At 40.1% G+C, this 25122-nt stretch overlaps 1 protein-coding gene and 1 long non-coding RNA gene across 4 annotated transcripts in view; both read left to right on the top strand.

Moving 5' to 3' along the window:
* LOC145714947 (eukaryotic translation initiation factor 1A, X-chromosomal) overlaps positions 1-25122 on the top strand; it is a 795969-nt gene that overhangs the window by 121972 nt on the left and 648875 nt on the right. The window lies entirely within an intron of this gene.
* LOC145715057 (uncharacterized) lies at positions 20497-24779 on the top strand. Of its 2 annotated transcripts, XR_014137098.1 has the most exons (4): positions 20497-22260; positions 22347-22433; positions 22854-23007; positions 23126-24779. It is a non-coding gene; the product is annotated as an uncharacterized LOC145715057 (long non-coding RNA). The 2 variants fall into 2 exon arrangements; XR_014137097.1 differs by having other exon boundaries at positions 22854-24779.

The following is a 25122-nucleotide window of genomic DNA, read 5'->3' as shown; positions in this document are numbered from 1 at the left end:
TTAACTTAAAATCTTATCTATTGAATTTATTTTTTTCATGGTTGTCTAGCTATATGTTTGTCAATTTTATTATTTTTCACCAAAACAAACTCTTGGACCTGTATTTTGTAATTGTTGTTGTAGTCTCTATTTAATTATTACTGCTCTAATCATTATTTTCTTCCTTCTACTCTGTGGGCTTAAAGTTTTCCCCCTAGTCTTTGAGGTATAAAGATACGTTGTTTATTTGACATTTTTTTTCTTTATATAGGCATTTATTGCCCCCAAATTCTCTTTTGGAGCTACGTTTGCTATATTCTAAAAATTGTGACATGTTCTATTTTCATTTCTGTTTATCCAAGGATACTTTCAGATGGCTCTTTGGACTTCTTTGATCCACTGTTCAGTGGTATGTTTAATTTTATGTATTAGGACATTTTCAGTTTTACTCATTATTGATTTCAAGTTTCAGAACATTGTGGTTAATAAAGGTAGTACATGTGATTTACTCTTGTAAATTTGTTACGGCTTGCGTTGCGACCCAACATGTGATCTATCCTGGGAATATTCTGTAAGCACTTGAGAAGAATATTAGCTCATCTTTATTTCTGAAGTACAGTTTTGCTGAGTAGATTATTTTTGTTTGTCAGTGTTAATTCTTTTAGCACTTTGAGTGTTTCCCACTTTGGCCTGGCCTACTATTTTGTTCCAGACAAAACCCACTGATAGTCTGATCAGTATGTAATGGCTCGTGTTTTCCTTGCTGCTTTCAAAATTACTTCCCATGAGTTAATATTTTGATAATTGTGTGTTGAACAGTAATCTTCTTTAGGGTCCTTCGAGCTTCCTATATCTATTTCAAGATTTGGGAAGTTTTCAGGTATTGTCTTGAAGTGAGTTTCCATCCCTTTCTTATCGTCTTCTCCTTCTGAGTCCCATGATGTGATGGGTTTGTTTACTCTATGGCGTCCCGTAATTCAAGTAGGTTTTCTTCACTCTTTTAACTTGTTTCCACTTTCGAGATTTTTCACACAGTCTTTGTTTCATTTTGCTGATTTCTTCTGCATGTTCTACTCTTCTATGAAGCCCTAATGAATATTTCACTTTTGTGATTGTATTGTTCAGTTCCAGGATTTCTGTGGGCTGCTTTTTAAAAAATGGTTTCTATTTATTAAGAAACAACGGCTTTTAATGATCTTTATAATAATTTTATTACAAAATACAATACTTCTCATTTTTTTATGTATTGTTTTCCTGATTTCATTTAGTTTTCTGCCTGTTGGATTTCATTCTGTTTCTTAAAAGTTGATTATTTGAATTATTTGACAGGAAAGTATATACCTCCATTTCTTTGAGTTCAGCAAATGGAGATTTATTACTTTCTTTTGTCTTATGTGACTGGGTATTTGTGACCCATGTAGCCTTTTATTGGTATGTATACATGTGAAAGAGTAGATACCTCTTACAACCTTTCTAGACTGGTATTAGCAGGTAAGAACTTTTGCCTGTCCTGTCCCCAACTGATGGGATTTCTTCTGAAATTGTAGTTGTTCTGCACTGGAGCCAGTTAAGGCTATTGCAAGGTCAGCACTGGGTTCATGGTTGGCAGGCTTGCTGTGAGGGGTTAAGATGAGCTTGGACCCATTATGATGCATGAGTGGATGACATACCTCAAGTAGGTTGTTCAGTGGCATGGTGCTGGGAAAGGGTCCACTCAGGGTCCACAGTTAGGACTTCAAACAGTGGGCCTACAACCAGGTATGCAGATGAGTATGGCTCTCACCAGGCTTCTGGGAGGTCTGCTCTCTGGTTAGTGCATGTTCTTGGCAGGACGGGGTTGGTTTTAGACCATGGCTGGGAGGGACTGGATCTGAACCAAAGGGCTATCTCAACTTCTACAGCACAGCTTGCAGTGTGTAGATCTTTGCTGGAAGGACAGATGGTGTGTCCTCTGCCATGTCACTGGGTGGGCTGAAGTAATCCCTGACCAAGATTAGAGGGTCTGGAGCTGCAAGTAGTGTCCTTTCAGGATCTCTAGGGATGCAGATGGGAATGTCTCTTTCTAGGTTCCTGTAACAGCAAGAGTGTTTACAGACTGACTGGGACATGCTTTAACCCAGCCATTGGACCCTTTCACAAAAACAGTCTGACTGAGTTGGGTGGACGTAGCTCCAGTACGTCCCAGACATGGCCAACACGGCCTGGCGCTGGTTCATAGGCTATTTTTATGTCTACAATCAGGACCAAAGTCTGTATGTCAATTACCTGATGCACAGGTGGGCTGACTCCTCTTGGAACCCTTGGCATGAGGTGTTGGTGACAGGACCAGAACAAAACACAGTTGTAACTGAATCCTCCATGGAAGAGAGCTTCTGGGGGTCATAGCCAGGACAGCAATCAGCAAATCAGCCATCCAGATGCAAACCTGCTGTGTCAAAAATGCTTTTCCCATCCTTGGGCTCTTCTCAGTCACTCCTTCGGTGTAATAATTTCTTACTTGAATCCAGAAGTTCTTATGAGGATGTTTTTGTCTGTGGATGGATGCCAAATTGTTAACGTTGAGGGCTTTCTTATTTGGCATGTTGCTGACATCACTGACAACTTCCTAATTCATAATTCTTTTGTTTCTTTTTTCCTGAGAAATCACCACCAAAACTGTACATCTTCTGCCTTTGTAAATAGTCTTTCTATTTCTGTCTAAAGCTTATTCCCTTCAGGTTTGCTTCAAATTTAATAGCTTAAGATCTTTATTTGCTTACTTATTATTTGCTTGCTGCATCGTTTTTTTTTCTACCTACGGGATTATTTTCTCTATTTTTTTTTTTGTGCATGCTTACTCAGTCCTAGATATCCCACTTGCACTTATTTCTTCATTTGTCTTAATAACACGATTTGAATGCATTGAGCCTTTTAAGGTATTTTCTTTTTTTTCTCTTTGTAACTCTTCCTTATTCAAGCTTTTGCCCTACTGGTTGGTACCTGATGTCATACCTCCTTGTTACTAAATTTCGTTTTCACTTGCCACACATTGCCAAACCTATTAGGTGCATTTTGTAAAACTGACTCCATCATCCATTCTGAAATATTATTTGACTTTAGGTTATGCCATTCCACTTTTATTTGATTTTTCTACTAACATATCAGTATCCTTTGTTCTTATCCTATAGACCTCTAGTTGTTAGAGTACTCAGTGATTCAGACAGAGGTCCCTTTTCTTTCTTCATGTATCATTCCAAAGTGATCATTCAAATCTATTCATCATTAGGTCCCTGAACTACATATCAAATGTCTGCTATCCTTTTTTTCCTCTTGAGTTTCTTTCTTTCTTTTTTTTTTTTTTTAATGAGATATAGTTGACATACAACATTATATTAGATTCAGGTGTACATATAATGATTACCTATTTGTATATATTGCAAAATATAATAAATTTATATAATAAGCACAATAAATTTAGTTAACATCTGTGAGTACTCACCTCACGAGCTTCTCAAGAGAAAGTAGGAAGTTCCAATGAACATCACTATACTCCTCAAATTCATCCCTTTGCTACCATTTTTCTATAAGTTCTTATATTATCTATCTAAAACATTCTTTCCCTCATTTCTTTTACGTTTCAGCTGTTATCAATTTGTGTCATTAATTTTTCTCCATTTCTGTTTCTACAATTTAGTTGATGCCATTATCCCATGCTTCTGAATGAAAGTATCAAGATTTTAATTATTTTCTACTTCTGTGTTACCTTTTTAAATTCTGAAAGTGCCCAGGATTATTATTATTTTTTTAAATAATCTAAGACATTTCTGCTTTGTTAATTTCTTTCCTTAACTATAGCTTTGTTAAAAGAGGAACCATTTGAATCTTAGTTACTGGTATATACACAATTTATAACTAAGCTTCTAAGAGACAGTAAGTTTTCAATAAATGTTTAACAAAAAGTATAATTTTGGTATTACGTTTCTAACTACTAATTTTGTAGAATATTTATAAAAAAAGATTTTGGTTGAGTTTCAGATGAATTCATATTAAATGTTTATTTAATCCTGCAGTTTTTTATTCAAGCTTCTTGTAAGATATTTAAGGGTGTATTCTTATCCCTTCTAAACTTGAGTTGGGTGAAATAGTATAAAAACTAATATTAATAATGATTTTTAGAAATAATTCTTTTTTTATGTAGTGCGGAAATTTTTAAAGTTTGCAAATGTTTGTTATTATCTTTTAATTGATATAATAACTTAATTCTATTATTTACCAATAATAGTGGTGGAATAGAAATATATTTTTTTGCTGCACTAATGGTCGTTAGTACTAATTTCCATTTTGAGACTGCAAGACAGATTAGTCTCTAATGAAATTGTAGTTGAGAGCCACATATATGTCTCAAAATGTTTGTGTATATAAAACATGAATATTTTATATCTTATATATTGAAATGTGTGTGTGTATATATTTTAAAGTATAAAAGGCATTTGGGGAGGATATGATATTCAGTTTGCAGAATCTACTGTAACTAGGAATTTATCTTTGTATATTTTAAACACTATTTCTATCAAGTGCAGAAATACTGGATTTTATTTGCAGACAGCAAATGAAATGTTGTAACTATCTTATAAATATCCTACCCAATAAGCAAGTAGACTGATTGTACTTCTTCTTTTTTTTTTTTTTTTAATAAAAGGAAAGATACAAAAAGGGTATTTTCTATTTTCAGATTTCTATTTTCCTGTATGTCCCCTGTATTAAGTGACTGAGTTTTAAATAATGAAAAAAATCTGTCCAATATATATTAGACTTTGGGTTAAAATTACTAATTTCTAGTGCTATAAAAATTTTGAATTAAATTTATAGTTATCGGCATTTTAATATAAAATCTGCAATTCAAGAAGGGACATAATAATTAGTTTGTTATGAAAACGACATCTTGTATTCTACTTTCCACCAGTGTAATATGAAAATTCCTCAAGGTCATTAACATTTCTTTGAAAATAAATAAAGTTCATTGGCATACCCTAATAATATTTTTTTAATTTAATTTTTTTTCCTGATAATATTTTTAAAGTAAAACCATAATAAGTAAGGAGGACTAACTTCATAGATCTATATTCCTTATGTTTCTATAGAAGGGATTTCTGCTGCATTCTCTTGAGTTCTGTTGCAGGAAAACTTTTGGTCTATCACTTAGACACTCCTCTCCAAGGCTTAGGAATAGTTACTATAATTGTAAAGAGCCTAATATCCATTTGGCTAGCTAACATTAATTCTAGATGGACTTTTTTTTTGCTGCAGAAATAGAAAATATCTAGTATTTCCCCTTAATCTACCACCTTTACCATAAGAATGGCTTTTTTGGGTTCTCTGTTCTCATCTGTAATTAAGAAGGCAGTTCCTAGTCTTCTTTGTAATCCTCACAGCATGTACATTTATAGTCAATTATTTTGATAAAATAGTGCAGAATAAGATAAAAAGAGTGTAGAATAAAACCTTGCTAGACAAAAATAAATTTCAAAAAGTGTCTGTAACATCAGTAAACTTCACTAGGTTAAATAAAAAATTCATTAGGTTGTTAAGGAGACATATAACCAAATATCATGGGGTAGGGAATTCCCAAATTCCACACTTCCAATAAAGCAGTAATTGAACTGGGAAAGAAAAACCATCAGAATTGGGTTTTATGTAGCCTGAATCTAATAAAAACCCCAAAATACCATAGAACCTTTAATGAATAAAAAAGCTATTGATTTTTGGTAAGAAAGCACGTGACTTTTTAACTTAACCTGTCTATAGACATCCAATCTACAGTGTAGTGGCAGCAATGGAGATAAAATTCCTGTTGCAAGTTCTGGTGCAAACGAGAAATATGGATCTTAGTGTTAAAGAATTGTACTTTCCTGTTTTGACTTGTTTGTGGATTCCCTTAGGGATCAGCTCAAGGGTCTCCTTACCTTTGTTTTGCCCATCTAAGAGTAGGGCAGGGTACACTGTGAGGTGGCATTTGTTGCAAGCGCCTAAAGACAAAGATACTCGCAACCTGCATCTCAGGCAAAAGATAGTAGAGCATAGAACAACAACAACAAAATAACTAGGAAAACCTGGAAAGTGAAATCTAATGCAGAGTCATGGGCAGCCTGGCGAAGCAGTTCCTCAAAGAATCAACAACCCTGAATAAGCAGCAGCAACAACAGAAAAAACCCTGCAGAGGGCAGAGAATCTGTTTCTATTAGATTCACATTATCATATTCACAATATCCAGTTTTTAACATAAAATAAACCTGCTGTACAAAGAAACAAAAATTATGTCATACAAAAAAGGGATGCAAACTACAGGAAGCTCAGATACTGGAATTTCTAGAGAAAGATTTTAAGTCAACTATGTCCTCAAAGAGATAAATGAAAATAGCAAAACAATACTATGATAAATTATGAATGCCAGTAAAGATACATAAATTACAAAAAGAAACCAAGAAGATGTCATGCTGGCAAAAAGGGCATAAACTGAAAAGTTCACTTAAGGAGCTTGTCATCACATTTGAATAAGCAGTATAGAGAATCAGTGAACTTGGAGGTAGTAGGTCCCTTGCTATTAGCTAGTCTGAAAAATGGAAGAAAATAAAAAATGAACTAAAGTAAAGTAGCCAAGGGACTACATCAATATGCAAAATAGAAGTCCCAGAAGAAGAGGAAAGAGAAAGAGACAGAAACAATGTTTGAATAAATAATAGCTGAGAGCTTTTAATAAAATATATGGATGTGTACAGCTGCATATTTTCTTTCAGTACAATTTTGAAACTCCAAACACATCTCTTCACTTTGTACTTCTTTTCCTTTCAGTGCTTGCTGGTGATATGTCTCCTATAGTACACTTTTCAAAATGCCATTTAGGTAGACATGTAAATAAGTAAAATCAGAAATGTTATTTTGCAAAATGAAGTGTGAACGAAAATGAAAAATGCTCTGTTGACATGTTGTATTAGTCTACTCTGGCTGTGATAACAAAATAACAGACTAGATGGCTTAAATAACAGACATTTATTTTCTCACAGGGCAGGAGGCTGTAAGTCCATGACCATGGTGTCAGCTGTATTGTTTTGTGGTGAGGCCTCTCTAGCTTGTAGATGACTGCCTTTTCACTATGATCTCACATGGCTTTTCATTGGTATATGAAGAAGCAGAGAGAGTGAGTGAGCTCTCTGGTGCATCTTTTGTCTTTTGGGTTTACTGAGCGATAACTGATAAATAAGCCTAAGGTATACAATATGGTGTTTTCATATACATACACATTGGGAAATAATTACCACATTCAAGCTAATTAACATCACCCACATAGTTAATTAACTTTTGTGAGTGTTAAAGAGAGAACAATTAAGATCTACACTCAGCAAATTTTAGGTATACAAACCAATACATAGCATATCAAGTATGAAATACGGTATTATCTGTAGTCATCCTGTTGCACATTAGATATCCTGAACTTATTTATCCTGTGAAGACAGAATCTTGTATCCTTTCACCAACATGTTTTCCTTTCCCCTGTCCCCTGTTTCCTGGTAAAAACAATTATACTCTCTGCCTGTTAAGATTTGGTTTTTAGAATTTCACTTATAAATGAGAGCACACAGGAATTATTTTTCAGTCTTTGACATATCACTTGCATAATGTCCTCCAGTTTCATCCATATTGTCTCAAAGGATAACACTGCCTTCTTTTCTAAGGCTGACTAATATTCCACATTTTCGTTATCTACTTATTCATCAGTAGATACTTAGGTTGTGTTCGTTGTGTGACTATTGTGAATAATACTGCAGTGATATAGGAGTGCAGGTATCTCCTGCAGGAGTGCAGATGATGATTTCATTCCCTCTAGAAATATACTCAGAAGAAATTTCTGAGTGTTTCCTATGATAGTTGCTTTTTGAGTTACCTTCAGTGTTTTCATAGTGGCTGTACAAATCTACATTGCCATTAATAGTGCACAAAGGTACTCTTTGCTTTATACATCTTTGTCAATACTTACCTTTTTCACAGTGGCCCATCTAACAATGGTAGGTGAAAATATATTGTTTTCATGCTTTGTCAAAGATTAGTTGACCATACATTTGTGGGCCCAATTCTGGGGTCTCTCTTCCATTCCATTGGTTTATGTGTCTGTTTTCGTACGGAAACCAATTTGACAATAAATTATGTTTAAAATATTGCTTTCATTTGCATTTCCATGATGGTTGGTGATGTTGAAAATCTTTTCACACTATTGTTGGCCATTGTGTGTCTTTGGAAAATGTCTATTCAGATCCTTTATCCATTATTTCTACTTGGGTTATTTTCTTGCTGATGAGTTGTTTGAGTTCTTTCTATATTTTGGATATTAACTCCTTATCAGATATATGCTTAGCATGTATTTTCCCATTCTGAAGGCTGTCTCTTTGTTTCCCTTACTAAGGAGAGTTTTTAGTTTGAGAAAATCCTTTTTTTTTTTTTTTAAATTTATTTTGCTTTTGTTGCTTTTGCTATTTTGTCATATCCAAAAAAAATCACTGCCGGTCTTAAGAAGCATTTTTCTGTGTTTTCTTCTAGAACTATTACAGTTTCAAGTAATTTTTAAATTCCTTAAAATTTAATATTTAAATTGCAGTCAGTTAACATACAGTGTTATATTCGTTTCAGGTATACTATCTAATGATTCAACAATTCTACACACAACTCAGTGCTCATCACACCAAGTGCACTCCTTAATCCCCATCATCTTTTTCACTCATTCCCCACACTCCTCCCATCTGGTAATCATCAGTTTGTTCTTTAGAGTTAAGAGTCTGATTCTTGGTTTGCCACTCTCTTTCAGTCTCTTCCTTGCTGTGTTCATTTGTTTTGTTTCTTAAATTCCACATGTGACTGACACCATACAGTATTAGTTTTTCTCTGACTGACTTATTTTGCTTAGCATAATAGTCTATAGCTCTATTCACATTGTTACAAGTGGCAAGATTCATTCTTTTTTTAATGACTGAGTAATATTTCATTGTATATGTATACCATATCTTCTTTATCCATTTATCAGTCAATGGACATTGGGCTCTTTCCATAATTTAGTTATTATTGTAGATAATGTTGCTATAAATTTCAGGTTGCATGTGTCCCTTCAAATCAGTATTTTCGTATTCTTTGGATAAATACCTAGTAGTGCAGTTTCTAGGTCATAGGGTCATTCTATTTTTGACTTTTTGAGGAACCTTGATACTATTTTCCAGAGTGTCTACACCAGTTTGCATTCCCACCAGCAGTGCAAGAGGGTTCCCCTTTCTCCACATGCTCACCAGCATCTGTTCCCTGGATTGTTAACTTTAATGGTGATATCTCATCATGGTTTTGATTTGAAGTTCCCTGATGATGAGTGATGTTGAGCATCTTCACATATTTCTATATATTGCCATCTATAATGTAGTCTTCACAAAAATTTCTATTTAGATTCCTTGCCTATTTTTAATTGGGCTGTTACTCTTTCTGAGGTCATATTTATAAGTTCTTTATATGTTTGGATATTAACCTTTTATTGCATATGTTTTGTTAAATATATTCTCCCATTCAGTAGGTTACCTTTTTCTTTATGGACACTTTCTTTAGCTGTGTAAAACATTTTTACTTTGGTGTAATCCCAATAGCTTAATTTTGCTTTTGTTTCCCTTGCTAAAGGAGACATCCCTAGAAAAAATATTTCTATGGCTAATGTCAAAGACATTACTAGCTATGTTTTCTTATAGGAATTTTACAGTTTCAGATCTCACATTTAGATCTTAATTCGTTTAGAGTTTTGTTTTTTTCTGTATGGTATAAGAAAGTGGTCTAGTTTCTTTTTTCTTTTTTGTGCATGTTGCTATCCACTGTATCCAACCCCATTTAAAAAAAAGGAAGGGAGGGAGGGAGGGAGGGAGGGAGGGAGGGAGGGAGGGAGGGAGGGAGGGAGGGAGGAAAGATTTTATTTTAAGTAATCTCTGCACCCAAAGTTGCATGCTGTATTAACTGAGCCAGCAAGGTGCACCCCCCAACACCACTTGTTGAAGAGACTGTCCTTTTCCTATTGTATATTCTTGCCTCCTTTGTCATAAGTTACATTGACCCTAAAAGCATGGATTTATCTCCCGAGTTTCTATTCTTTTCCATTGATCTATGCATCTGTTTTGTGCCATTACCACACTATTTCGATTAATGTAACTTTGTAGTGTATCTTGAAATCTAGGATTCTGATACCTTCAGTTTATTCTTCTTTTCAAGACTGTTTTGGTTATTTGGGTCTTTTGTGGTTCAGTACAAACTTTAGGGTTAGTTGCTTTAGTTCTGTTGGTACTTTGATAGGGATTGCTTTAGATCTGTAGATTGCGTTGGATAGTATAGACCTGTTAACCACATTGGTTTTCTACTCTGTAAACATGGAATATCTTTACATTTGTTTGTGATTCCTTCAGTTTCTTTTCACCAATACGTTATAGTTTTGGGAGTACTGGTCTTTTACCTCTTCTTCTTTATTCCTAGATATTTTATTATTCTTGGTGCCTTGTAGATGTGACTGTTTTCTTGTTTTCTTTTTCCAGTGCTTCATTATTAGTGTATAGTATGCAACAGATGTCTGTATATCAATTTGTATTCTGTGACTTTGCTGAATTCATTTACTAGTTTTAATAGGTTTTTTTTTGGGGGGGGAGGAATATTTAGGGTTTTCTGTGTCATCACATCGTGTCATCTGCAAATAGGGAAAGTTACTTCTTCCTTACCAACTTACATGCCTTTATCTCATTTTCTTGCCCAATTGCTTTGGTTAGTATTTTCAGTACTTTGTTGGATAAAAGTGGTGACATTGGACATCCTGATCTTTTTACTGACTTTACAAAATGACGACAACAACAACAACAATAACAACAGCAGCAACAACAACAACAACAAAACCCTCAGTGTCTCCTGGTTGAGTATGATGTTAGCTTTTGAGTATGACTCAGGATTTCTGCTTCCTTCAGTTTTATGTTCCCTTTCTCTCTCTTTTCCTTCTGGGATCCCATAATGCAAATGTTGTTACGTGTGATGGTGTCCCTGAGTTCCCTTAACCTATTCTTCTTCTTCCTGTCTTTGATTTGGGTCCAGCTTGGTTGCTTTCTGTGTTGCTTTACTGTCTTTCAGCTTGTGAATCCATCTTCTGCTTCCTGTAATTTGCCATCGATTTCCTCTAGTTTATTTATTTATTTTTTTAATTTCACTGAGTTCTTAACTCTGATTGGTTATTTTTTGTTTTTATATGTTCTCTCTCTTTGTTGGAGCTCTGACTAGTGTCCTCCACTCTTTTCTCAAATCCATTGGTTATCTTTCTTACCATTACTTTGAATTCTCTGTGAGGCATATTCTCATCTCTGGGCCAGCTAGCACTTTTACTATGGTTTTGTCCTATTGTTTCACTTGGATCATATTCCTCTGTCTCCTCATTTTGTCTCACTCTTTGTGTCTGTTTCTCTGTGTTAGGAAAGTCAGCTCCATCTCCTACTCTTGAAAGTAGGGGTCTTATGAAGAACAGGTCCTGTAGTGCCCTGCAGTTTGATGCGCCCTGATCACCCTGGCACTACAGGGGGTGTCTTCTGTGTTTGTTGCATGCACCCTACTCCTGTAGCTGAGCTGTGTTTGCCTTCAGCCTACTCATATGCAGTGGCTCCCTTTGTGGCAGTCAGACCAGATGTCTGCCTGTGAGTCCTCTATTGGGGCTGTCATAGAACCGAACCATGTCTGGTTAGCTTTACCTCTCCCCAAGGCAGGAGTGACTTTGGAGTAGTGGTCACTCTTGGGGCTGCCTGCTGTCAGGCACCACTGTGAAGGGCCGCATGTGGAATGGGGCATGTCCTGAGATTAGCAAACAAATTTTCCCACGTACCCCAGGAACTTTTGAAACTGCTGCCTCTATGCTGTGTCTCAACAGTGTTGTTTGTTTTGCTGTCTTTTCCTGGGTAGGGATTCCAGTCACCCTCCAGTTCTCTAAGAGCCAAGTGCGCTGAGTTTTAAAGTATCTGGAGTTAAGTCACCCTGCTTGTAAAAACTCAAGTAGTTAAGTCCTACTGGTTTTCAAAGCCAAATATTATGTACTGGTCTTCTGACTGCAGGTTACTCAAGTCTTGGGGGCTTTGAGTGAGGTCCCTTCCTTTCCCTTCTCTGTGCTTCTGTTATCCCTATTTGCAATTAGTCTTGACAGAGATTTGGTTCCTAATGGGTTATCTGACCCTCCTACTGTTTTCTGATATGGCCTCCTCTGCGATTAACTGGAAAGACTGTTCTGGGGCTTTGAGTCATTTTCTGGGTTAGATGTATCAGGGGGATGAGGTGAGCTTAGGATCCTCACACTCTGCCATTGTCTCAGGCTCCCAGCGGTACAGCTTTACTCTAAATACTGCTTTTGCTGTATCCAGTAAATTTTGGTTTCTTGTGTTTTCATTTTCATTTGCTCAAGACACTTTTTTGTTTTCCCCATTGATTTCTTACTGACTCATTGGTTGTTTAGGAATCTGTTGCTTACTTTCCACATGTTTATGAATTTTCCAGTTTTATTATGATGGATTTCCAGTTTCATACCATTGCAGTCAAAAAGATATTTGATATGGGCTTTAATTTTCTTAAATTTTCAAAATTTGGTTTATGTCCTAACATATGACCTGTTTTGTGTATGATTGAGAAGAATATGTATTCTGCTACTATTTTTTAAATGTTTCTTTTTGAGTGATAAAGAGTGTGAACGAGGGAGGGGCAGAGAAAGAGGAAGACACAGAATCCAAAGCAGTCTCCAGGCTGTGAGCTGTCAGCACAGAGCCCAACACGGGGCTCAAACCCACAAACGTTGAGATCATGACCTGAGCCAAAGTCAGACGCTTAACCAACTGAGCCACCCAGGACCCCTGCATTCTGCTACTACTTGACAGACTCTTTGGCATATGTCTTTTGGGTCCATTTGGTCTATTGTGTTTTTCAAGTCCAGTCTTTATTTGCTGTCTGGATGATCTATCCATTGTTAAAAAGTGGCTACTAACATACCTACTACTATTACATTGCCTTCTAATTCTTCCTTCAGATATATTATTTGCTTTACATATTTCGTTGCTCCAGTGTTGGAAATATACATATTTATAATTATAATCTCACAAGGAATCAATCCCCTTATCATTTTTAATGACCTTTTTTCTCTTTACAAATTTTTACGTATTTTATGTAAGAATGGTCACTCCTGCTCTTTTTCGGTTATATTTTTGTGGACTATTATTTTCCAGCACTTTACTTTCAGATGTGTTTGTTTAAAGCTAAAATCAGTCTCTTGTTGACAGCAGATAGTTGAATATTAGTATTGATTGTTTTTTTTTCTTGCTTTGAATTTAATAAGAATGTTTAAGTTTATATATTATTGGCAATGAATCTCAGACTTAAATAACAATCTGCATCCAGTAGTTTTTTGGGTAACATGGAATTGGTATAGCCAGATCTTAAGTCATTTTAATTTTGTGTTAAATTAATATTTGTAACACATGGTGTTCCTGAATGCACAGAAAACATTTTCCTGGAATTATTTTGTTTTTAATACCATCACCCCTTTTAACAAATTTTGAAAAGGTATGAAAGTTGGGCCTAGGGAGGGGAACTTCAGTTCAGTTCAATCTTTATATGTCATGAGTCGTCATTCTTTCTCATTTGATAATTATGATTCTGACTGTAGTTGTCATTTTTAGTTAGTTTTAACATGACAAAATTAACAAATTACTATTGATATAGGCTTCTCAGCTTGCACAGATTATGAATTGTAAGTGAAATGAAGGAGCATTTCTAGTTGACAAACGGATCCACAGGTAATACAATGTCTTTAAATTAAGCTTGTGACAATTAAACCAATAAACATAGCAATGAAGAAACTGTCTACAAAGTACAACCATGGAATGTTCATTCAATATATGCTGGAATCTGTAGTTTAAGGAAAAGAGTAAAATTACTTGAAGTAGAACAAATGGTAACCAGTTATCAAGAAAACAGGTAACAGACTTGGGCAGAGCTCAGCTTGGCGGGGAACAAAGGCGCCAGCGCCATCTCCCCTGCCCATCCCCCAGCCAAAATCCCAAAGGGAACCAGTTCCTGCCAGGGAACTTGCTCGCTCCGCGCAAACACCCAACTCTGTGCTTCTGCGAAGCCAAACCTCCGGCAGCGGATCTGACTCCCTCCCGCTGCCACAGGGCTCCTCCTGAAGTGGATCACCTAAGGAGAAGCGAGCTAAGCCTGCCCCTCCACCCCCCGTGCACCTTGCCTACCCACCCCAGCTAATACGCCAGATCCCCAGCAACACAAGCCTGGCAGTGTGCAAGTAGCCCAGACGGGACACGCCACCCCACAGTGAAGCCCGCCCCTAGGAGAGGGGAAGAGAAGGCACACACCAGTCTGACTGTGGCCCCAGCAGTGGGCTGGGGGCAGACATCGGGTCGGACTGCGGCCCCGCCCACTAACTCCAGTTATACACCACAGCACAGGGGAAGTGCACTGCAGGTCCCCACCACGCAAGGGACTCTCCAAAATGACCAAACGGAAGAATTCCCCTCACAAGAATCTCCAGGAAATAACAACAGCTAATGAACTGATCAAAAAGGATTTAAATAATATAACAGAAAGTGAATTTAGAATAATAGTCATAAAATTAATCGCTGGGCTTGAAAACAGTATACAGGACAGCAGAGAATCTCTTGCCACAAAGATCGAGGGACTAAGGAACAGTCACGAGGAGTTGAAAAACGCTTTAAACGAAATGTAAAACAAAATGGAATCCACGATGGCTCGGCTTGAAGAGGCAGAGGAGAGAATAGGTGAACTAGAAGATAAAGTTATGGAGAAAGAGGAAGCTGAAAGAAAGAGAGATAAAAAAATCCAGGAGTATGAGGGGAAAATTAGAGAACTAAGTGATACACTAAAAAAAAATAATATACGCATAATTGGTATCCCAGAGGAGGAAGAGAGAGGGAAAGGTGCTGAAGGGGTACTTGAACAAATTATAGCTGAGAACTTCCCTGAACTGGGGAAGGAAAAAGGCATTGAAATCCAAGAGGCACAGAGAACTCCCTTCAGACGTAACTTGAATCGATCTTCTGCACGACATATCATAGTGAAACTGGCAAAATACAAGGATAAAGAGAAAATTCTGAAAGCAGCAAGGGATAAACATGCCCTCACATATAAAGGGAGACCTATAAGACTCGTGACTGATCTCTCCTTTGAAACTTGGCAGGCCAGAAAGGCTTGGCACGATATCTACAGTGTGCTAAACAGAAAAAATATGCAGCCGAGAATCCTTTATCCAGCAAGTCTTTCATTTAGAATAGAAGGAGAGATAAAGGTCTTCCCAAACAAACAAAAACTGAAGGAATTTGTCACCACGAAACCAGCCCTACAAGAGATCCTAAGGGGGATCCTCTGAGACAAAGTACCAGAGACATCACTACAAGCATAAAACATACAGACATCACAATGACTCTAAACCCATATCTTTCTATAATAACACTGAATGTAAATGGATTAAATGCGCCAACTAAAAGACATAGGGTATCAGAATGGATAAAAAAGCAAGACCCATCTATTTGCTGTCTACAAGAGACTCATTTTAGATCTGGGGACACCTTTAGATTGAGAGTGAGGGGATGGAGAACTATTTATCATGCTCCTGGAAGCCAAAAGAAAGCTGGAGTAGCCATACTTATATCAGACAAACTAGACTTTAAATTAAAGGCTGTAACAAGAGATGAAGAAGGGCATTATATAATAATCACAGGGTCTATCCACCAGGAAGAGCTAACTATTATAAATGTCTATGCGCCAAATACCCGAGCCCCCAGATATATAAAACAATTACTCATAAACATAAGCAACCTCATTGATAAGAATGTGGTCATTGCAGGGGACCTTAACACCCCACTTACAGAAATGGATAGATCATCTAGACACACAGTCAATAAAGAAACAAGGGCCCTGAATGATACATTGGATCAGATGGACTTGACAGATATATTTAGAACTCTGCATCCCAAAGCAACAGAATATACTTTCTTCTCGAGTGCACATGGAACATTCTCCAAGATAGATCATATACTGGGTCACAAAACAGCCCTTCATAAGTTTACAAGAATTGAAATTATACCATGCATACTTTCAGACCACAATGCTATGAAGCTTGAAATCAACCACAGGAAAAAGTCTGGAAAACCTCCAAAAGCATGGAGGTTAAAGAACACCCTACTAACGAATGAGTGGGTCAACCAGGCAATTAGAGAAGAAATTAAAATATACATGGAAACAAACGAAAATGAAAATACAACAATCCAAACGCTTTGGGATGCAGCGAAGGCAGTCCTGAGAGGAAAATACATTGCAATCCAGGCCTATCTCAAGAAACAAGAAAAATCCCAAATACAAAATCTAACAGCACACCTAAAGGAAATAGAAGCAGAACAGCAAAGGCAGCCTAAACCCAGCAGAAGAAGAGAAATAATAAAGATCAGAGCAGAAATAAACAATATAGAATCTAAAAAAACTGTAGAGCAGATCAACGAAACCAAGAGTTGGTTTTTTGAAAAAATAAACAAAATTGACAAACCTCTAGCCAGGCTTCTCAAAAAGAAAAGGGAGATGACCCAAATAGATAAAATCATGAATGAAAATGGAATGATTACAACCAATCCCTCAGAGATACAAACAATTATCAGGGAATACTATGAAAAATTATATGCCAGCAAATTGGACAACCTGGAAGAAATGGACAAATTTCTAAACACCCACACTCTTCCAAAACTCAATCAGGAGGAAATAGAAAGCTTGAACAGACCCATAACCAGCGAAGAAATTGAATCGGTTATCAAAAATCTCCCAACAAATAAGAGTCCAGGACCAGATGGCTTCCCAGGGGAGTTTTACCAGACATTTAAAGCAGAGATAATACCTATCCTTCTCAAGCTATTCCAAGAAATAGAAAGGGAAGGAAAACTTCCAGACTCATTCTATGAAGCCAGTATTACTTTGATTCCTAAACCAGACAGAGACCCAGTAAAAAAAGAGAACTACAGGCCAATATCCCTGATGAATATGGATGCAAAAATTCTCAATAAGATACTAGCAAATCGAATTCAACAGCATATAAAAAGAATTATTCACCATGATCAAGTGGGATTCATTCCTGGGATGCAGGGCTGGTTCAACATTCGCAAATCGATCAACGTGATACATCACATTAACAAAAAAAAAGAGAAGAACCATATGATCCTGTCAATCGATGCAGAAAAGGCCTTTGACAAAATCCAGCACCCTTTCTTAATAAAAACCCTTGAGAAAGTCGGGATAGAAGGAACATACTTAAAGATTATAAAGGCCATTTATGAAAAGCCCACAGCTAACATCATCCTCAACGGGGAAAAACTGAGAGCTTTTTCCCTGAGATCAGGAACACGACAGGGATGCCCACTGTCACCGCTCTTGTTTAACATAGTGCTGGAAGTTCTAGCATCAGCAATCAGACAACAAAAGGAAATCAAAGGCATCAAAATTGGCAAAGATGAAGTCAAGCTTTCGCTTTTTGCAGATGACATGATATTATACATGGAAAATCCGATAGACTCCACCAAAAGTCTGCTAGAACTGATACATGAATTCAGCAAAGTTGCAGGATACAAAATCAATGTGCAGAAATCAGTTGCATTCTTATACACTAACAATGAAGCAACAGAAAGACAAATGAAGAAACTGATCCCATTCACAATTGCACCAAGAAGCATAAAATACCTAGGAATAAATCTAACCAAAGATGTAAAAGATCTGTATGCTGAAAACTATAGAAAGCTTATGCAGGTAATTGAAGAAGATATAAAGAAATGGAAAGACATTCCCTGCTCATGGATTGGAAGAATAAATATTGTCAAAATGTCAATACTACCCAAAGCTATCTACACATTCAATGCAATCCCAATCAAAATTGCACCAGCATTCTTCTCGAAACTAGAACAAGCAATCCTAAAATTCATATGGAACCACAAAAGGCCCCGAACAGCCAAAGTAATTTTGAAGAAGAAGACCAAAGCAGGAGGCATCACAATCCCAGACTTTAGCCTCTACTACAAAGCTGTCATCATCAAGTCAGCATGGTATTGGCATAAAAACAGACACATAGACCAATGGAATAGAATAGAAACCCCAGAACTAGACCCACAAACGTATGGCCAACTCATCTTTGACAAAGCAGGAAAGAACATCCAATGGAAAAAAGACAGTCTCTTTAACAAATGGTGCTGGGAGAACTGGACAGCAACATGCAGAAGGTTGAAACTAGACCACTTTCTCACACCATTCACAAAAATAAACTCAAAATGGATAAAGGACCTGAATGTGAGACAGGAAACCATCAAAACCTTAGAGGAGAAAGCAGGAAAAGACATCTCTGACCTCAGCCGTAGCAATCTCTTACTCGGCACATCCCCAAAGGCAAGGGAATTAAAAGCAAAAGTGAATTACTGGGACCTTATGAAGATAAAAAGCTTCTGCACAGCAAAGGAAACAACCAACAAAACTAAAAGGCAACCAACGGAATGGGAAAAGATATTTGCAAATGACACATCGGACAAAGGGCTAGTATCCAAAATCTATAAAGAGCTCATCAAACTCCACACCCGAAAAACAAATAACCCAGTGAAGAAATGGGCAGAAAACATGAATAGACACTTCTCTAAAGAAGACATCCGGATGGCCAACAGGCACATGAAAAGATGTTCAACGTCGCTCCTTATCAGGGAAATACAAATCAAAACCACACTCAGATATCACCTCACGCCAGTCAGAGTGGCCAAAATGAAGAAATCAGGAGACTACAGATGCTGGAGAGGATGTGGAGAAACAGGAACCCTCTTGCACTGTTGGTGGGAATGCAAATTGGTGCAGCCGCTCTGGAAAGCAGTGTGGAGGTTCCTCAGAAAATTAAAAATAGACCTACCCTATGACCCAGCAATAGCACTGCTAGGAATTTACCCAAGAGATACAGGAGTACTGATGCATAGGGGAACCTGTACCCCAATGTTTATAGCGGCACTCTCAACAATAGCCAAATTATGGAAAGAGCCTAAATGTCCATCAACTGATGAATGGATAAAGAAATTGTAGTTTATATACACAATGGAATACTACGTGGCAATGAGAAAAAATGAAATATGGCCTTTTGTAGCAACATGGATGGAACTGGAGAGTGTGATGCTAAGTGAAATAAGCCATACAGAGAAAGACAGATACCATATGGTTTCACTCTTATGTGGATCCTGAGAAACATAACAGAAACCCATGGGGCAGGGGAAGGAAAAAAAAAAAAAAAAAAAAAAGAGGCTAGAGTGGGAGAGAGCCAAAGCATAAGAGACTGTTAAAAACTGAGAACAAACTGAGGGTTGATGGGGGGTGGGAGGGAGGGCAGGGTGGGAGGGAGGGCAGGGTGGGTGATGGGTATTGAGGAGGGCACCTTTTGGGATGAGCACTGGGTGTTGTATGGAAACCAATTTGACAGCAAATTTCATATATTAAAAAATTTAAAAAAATAATAAAGTTCATATTTAAGACAAAAAAAAAAGAGATAAGGGGTTGTCTTTATACAATAATTTAGGAATTTTCTAAAGACTCTGCACACAATAATTATATAGTTATACATTGAGTTAACCCAGAGACAGCAAGATATGCACAATTGTTGAATTTAGAGATAGAGTATATCTATTTTTTAATTATATTTTATTTTTTCATAATTGATAACATTTCACCAACTAAGTCATTTTAAGAACAGTACTTTAAACACTACTACATTAAGAATCATTTACATAAAAATTAGTATACCAACTCTGAGTAATAAACATTTTTTTCAGTTTTCATTTTTGTTGCTGTTAATAAACGGAAATTACCACTCTTGAATTTTCAGCTGAAGATATGCAAAAGGAAATGTAAGGTACAAGATTAGTAAATCTGTATTTTTGTCTCAGATATCAGACGTATATAACTTAAATCTATGTAAGTTAAGATATCAAATGTAAACATTGTAGGGTTTTCAAAGATTAAGTACTTGGCATTAATGTCTGCTAAATGCCCCCTCTTCATATTTACCAAGAGAGAAGGGAAGACAACTCATATGGTACTTCTTAGAGTTGAGATTCTTTAAAATGGAATTTTAATGATTTGGACTAGGAAATTTTTTTTTAGAAATTGATACTTTTAATATGAAATCTCAGGCTCAATTGTTTAAGCATCTGACTTTGACTCAGGTATGATCTCACGGTTTGTGAGTTTGAGTCGCTCATTGGATGAGGTCTATTCCCACTTTGTGTGAGCATGAACCCTGCTCCAGGTTAGCATGAGCCTGCTCTGTGTGAGTACCAGCCCTTGAGCTACACTCTGGGTGACTTCAAGCCTGCTCTGGGTGAACTCAAGCCCTGATCTGGGGTGAGCTTCAGTCTTGCTCTGAACGATCTCTAGCTCACTCCTGGTAAACACAAGCCCTGCTCTATGTGATCTTGTGCCCTGCTGCATGTGACCTCGTGCCCTGCTCCTAGTGACCTCGAGCCCCGCTCTGGGTGAACACAAGTTCTGCTGCAGGTAAGTTCCTGTGCTGTTCTCAGTGACCTTGTGCCCTGCTCTAGGTGACCTCAAGCCCAGCTGCAGGTGAGCTGAAGCACTATTCCAAATAACCTGAAGTCCCATATCTAATGGGCTTGTGTCCTAATTCAGGTGAGCTCATAACCTGCTCTGTATGAGCTCAGACTCCATTAAGGTAAGTTTCTGCTCTACTCCGGTTGAGTCATGCCCCACTGCTTGTGAGCTCATGCCCTACATTGTGTGACCTTGTGCCCTGCTCTGGGTCACCGATAAACCTGCTCTGGGTGACTTCTATCCTGGTCCAGTTAAACTTGTGACCTGCTCAGGGTGAGCACAAACCCCTCTCAGGGTAAGCACAAGCCCAGTTATGGGTGGGCATGAGCCCCACACTGAGTTAGAGTGGGCCTACAAAAGCTAAATATGAGCCCTGGTTCAGGAGACCTCATGCCCTGGTATGTTTGAACTCATGTCCTTTGATTCATTGTCTTTTGAGCTCAAGTCCCGCTCCCAGTGAGCATGAGTCCTGCTCCTGGTGGGCTTGAGTCCTGCTCTGGATGAGCTCAATCCCCATTCTGAGTGAGCTCCAGCAGCCCTCTGGCGAAATACAGACCTTGCTCCGTGTGACCTCATACCACCCTCCGGGTGACCATGAGCTCCACTTAGGGTGAGTTCATGCTCCACTCCAGGTGAGCACCAGAGCACCAGCCCCGCTCGGGGTGTCAACATGCTCCACTCTGGGCAATCTCAAGCCCCTTTTTGCTTAAGCATGGATACTTTTCCCAGTGACCTGGAGCCCCTCTCCAGTTGAGCACGAGACCTTCTCTGGTGAGTTTGTCTTGCTCCAGGTGACCTCAGGCGCTGCTCAGATTTTGCACCAGTCCCACTTCTCGTGAGCACGTGCCCTCTTCTGTGTGACCTTGTGCCCCACTCAGCAGAACCTCCAGACCAATACTGGGTGATCTCTAGCTCGGCTCCTAATGAATAATCTTGTGTCCCACTGCAGTTGAGCAAAGCCTAGTTTGGGGTGACCTTGAATCCCACTCCCAGTGAACTTGTTTTTAGCTCCACATGACCTCGTGCTTCACTCCAGGTGCACTCGAGCCACGCTTGAGTTCAGCCCATGTTCTGGGTGACCTTGTGCCTGTCTCCAATTGAAATGAGCTCGGCTTGATATGCCTTCTTCCCTGCTCTGGGTGACCTTGACCCCCACACCTGGTGAGCTCATGCCACACTTTGGGTGTACTAAAGCCTTTCTCAGAGTGAGAGGTAGCCATCCCCAGGTGAGTGTGAGCCCAGTTTTGATGAGCCTGTGTTATGCTCTGGGTGACCTCATGCCAGGTGATCTCAAGACTCTGTCTTGGTGAGCTTGTCTCACTCTCTATGTGGCCTCAGACCCCACTCGGGTTTTGCCCCAGCCCCACTTCTGCTGAGCACATGTCCCTTTCTCTGTGAGCGAGGGCCACTGTCCAGGTGAGCTCCAGGTGCCCTGCAAGTGAGCTTGCGTCTTCTTCACATTACCAAGGGCCCCTCTCTTTATGATTCTGTGCTCTGCTGCAGGGACCTTCGAGTGGCGCTTGCTGTGACCTCGTGTCCCTCTGCAGGTAGCTCAAGTTATGTTCCAAGGGACATGGAGTCCTGCTCCTGGTGAGTTCAAGCCCTGCTCCAGGGGATCGGTAAGCCCACTCCAGCTAACCCCGTGCCCCTCTCTGATGACCTGCTTCCCTTCTCAGTGAGACCTTGCCCCACACCAGGGGGAACTCAAGTCCTGATCCACATGGCTGGTGCCCCACTTCTAGTGAATGCCTCTGAAGCTCTGGGTGAGTTCGTGCCAATCGTTGTGTCCTTGTGCCCCTCCGCTGGGGTGATCTGGGGCCCCAGTCAGTTTGACCCGGAGCTCCGCTCTGGAGGACCTGTTCCCTGCTCTGTATGAGGTTCTGACCAGCTCCAGATGACTTCCCGCCCCACTGAGTGTGAACTGGAGCTGCAGTCCAGGGGACCTGAGGCCCTGCTCCAAGTGGCCTGGAGCCCAGCTGCTGATACGCTCATGCCCTGTTCAAAGTGTACACACTGGTGCACTTGAGAGCCACATCCGGTGGGCGTGGGGGTGCACGTCTAGTCATGCCCCAGGTCAGCACCTGCCCTGTTGTGTGTGAGCTAGTGCCACACTCTAGGTGTGCTCAAGCCCTGATTCGGGTGACATGAGCCCTTGTTCCTTAGGATTTTGTGCTCCACTCCAGGTGCCTAGAAGCCTGACTCCCTGTGACCTGGTGACCCAGCCCAGAGGAGCACAAACTCTGCTGAGGGTGAGCTCGAGGTCCTCTCCAGTTGAGAAGAAGCCTTTGTGTCATTGAGGACATGGCTTGATCCTGATGACCTCGAGTCCCAGTCCAGGTTAGCAGTGTCCCACTTTGAGTGACCTCAAGTCCCGCTCCTAGTGAACCTGTGCCCCACTTTAGGTGACCTTGAGCCCCATTCCTGGTGAGCTGAGCCCTGATTCATGTGTACATAGTTGTGCAGGTGACCTTGAGACCCACATCTGGTTGGGGGGTCGATGAGCCCCCTCCGGTGTCATCTGAGCTGGTGACCTGCTTCATGACCTCATGACCTGCCCCAAGTAACCTCCAGCCCGGCTCCAGCGCTCCAGAGTCATGTTCTGGGTTAGCCCCAGCCCCCATGCGGTTGAGCACCAGCTCTGCTGCCTGTGACTTCCTGCTTAGCTCCAGGTGACATCGAGCCCCACTCAGGTGGGTTGGTGCCTAGCTCCATGTGAGCTCGAGGCTCGCTCCACTTGACCTCAAGACCTGTTCTGTATGAGCTCAAGTCCTGCTCCAGGTGGCCAGAGCCCAGCTCCTAGAGGGCTCAGGCCCTGATTCAAGTGTACACAGTTGTGAGTGTGGCCTTGAGATCCGCCCCTGCTGTGGTGACTTTGAGCCGTGCTTCAGTGACCTGGTGCTCCATTCTGTGTGAGCTAGTGCCACACTCTAGGCGAACTGAAGCCCTGACCAGGGCAAACACGGGCCCTCCCTCCCTGTTGTTTTGTGCTCCACTCCCGGTGCACGAAGCCTCACTCCCTGTGACCTGGTGACCGTCCCTGTAGGAACTCCAGTCATGCCAAGGGTGACCTGGAGCCCCTCTCCAGTGGAGCATGAGATTTGCTTTGGGTGAGCACGTGCCCTGATCTGGGTGACCTCGAGTCCTGCTCCAAGTGAACTCACACCCTCTCTCCATGACTGTGAGTCCTGCTTCAGATCACCTGAAGACCCGCTCACTAGAACCTCCAGACCCTCACTGGGTGAACTCATGCCTGCTCCTTGGGGACCTCCTGACCCACTTAGCCATACAGCCTGACCCACTGCTGACCCTGAGAGGAGCTGACAATGAATTTGGGTCCTGCTCCAACGGACCTGGAACCTCGCTCCCAGTGAGCTCCTGGAACCTTCTGGGTGACCTCAATCCCTGCTCAGGGTGACCTTGACCCGTCTCCAGGTGGAGCAGGAACCCCGCTCCATAAGATTCGGTGCTCCACTCTGGGTGACCTGGATCCCCACTCCAGGTGAGCTGGATTTACTCTTTGTGGTAATCCCCGCCCTTTCTGCCCAAGCTCATGCCTTGCTCCCCGTGACCTAGAGAGCCTCACCTGCACAGTTCCCTTCCCAGCTGACATGGACCAGGACCTTTATTGGGGCATCTCCAGTCATGCACTAGGTAAACTCCTGCCCTGCTTTAGGTGACCTTCTAGCTCAGGACATGGGGAACTGGTGTTCCTCTGGACTTTGGCAAGACTTTTCCAGGTGACCTCGAATCCACCTCCTGGTGACCTCGAGCCTTGCTCCTGAGGACCTCAAAGTGCTGCTCGTGATGTGTTCTGCGCTGTGGGACCTAGATCCCCACTCAGCTTAGTCCTGAAACTGGTTTTGAGTGAACTTCTACCCAGTTCTGGTTGGCCTCGGACCCAGCTCTTTGTGACCTTGTGCCACCCTTCCAGTGTATTAAGGCCTTTGGATTAAGTTTATTCCAAACAACAGGTGGCCTGAGCCCCACTTCCTGTGACTTCCTGTGCCACTTTGGGAGACCTCATGGTCTATTCTATGTGACCTCAAGGCTCAACCCATGATCAAGTGGGATTTATTCCAAGGAAACAAGGATGGTCTGACATTCACAAATCAAAGATACACTACGATAATAAAATAAAGGATAAAAATCCTAATATTTTTGAATTGCAAATAGTTTGCATCTGACTTTATTACTCCAACTATAATAGGAAAGAACACATTTTATTTAAGTTGGTATTAAAAAATATGGCAAGGGGCGCCTGGCTGGCTCAGTCGGTTGAGCGTCTGACTTCGGCTCAGATCACGATCTCACGATCTCTGAGTTCGAGCCCCGCGTCAGGCTCTGTGCTGAAACGCCCCCTCTCCCAAAATCATCACCAATGAAGTGTCAGCCACAAACTCGTATGCATGCCCTTTTATAAACAGACACACGATACCAAGTTAGAAGTCCCTT

This window comes from Panthera onca, chromosome Y (genome assembly GCF_046562875.1).
Source record: "Panthera onca isolate mPanOnc1 chromosome Y, mPanOnc1 haplotype 2, whole genome shotgun sequence".
Lineage (NCBI taxonomy): Eukaryota > Metazoa > Chordata > Mammalia > Carnivora > Felidae > Panthera > Panthera onca.
This window is presented reverse-complemented; position numbering and strand designations above follow the sequence as displayed.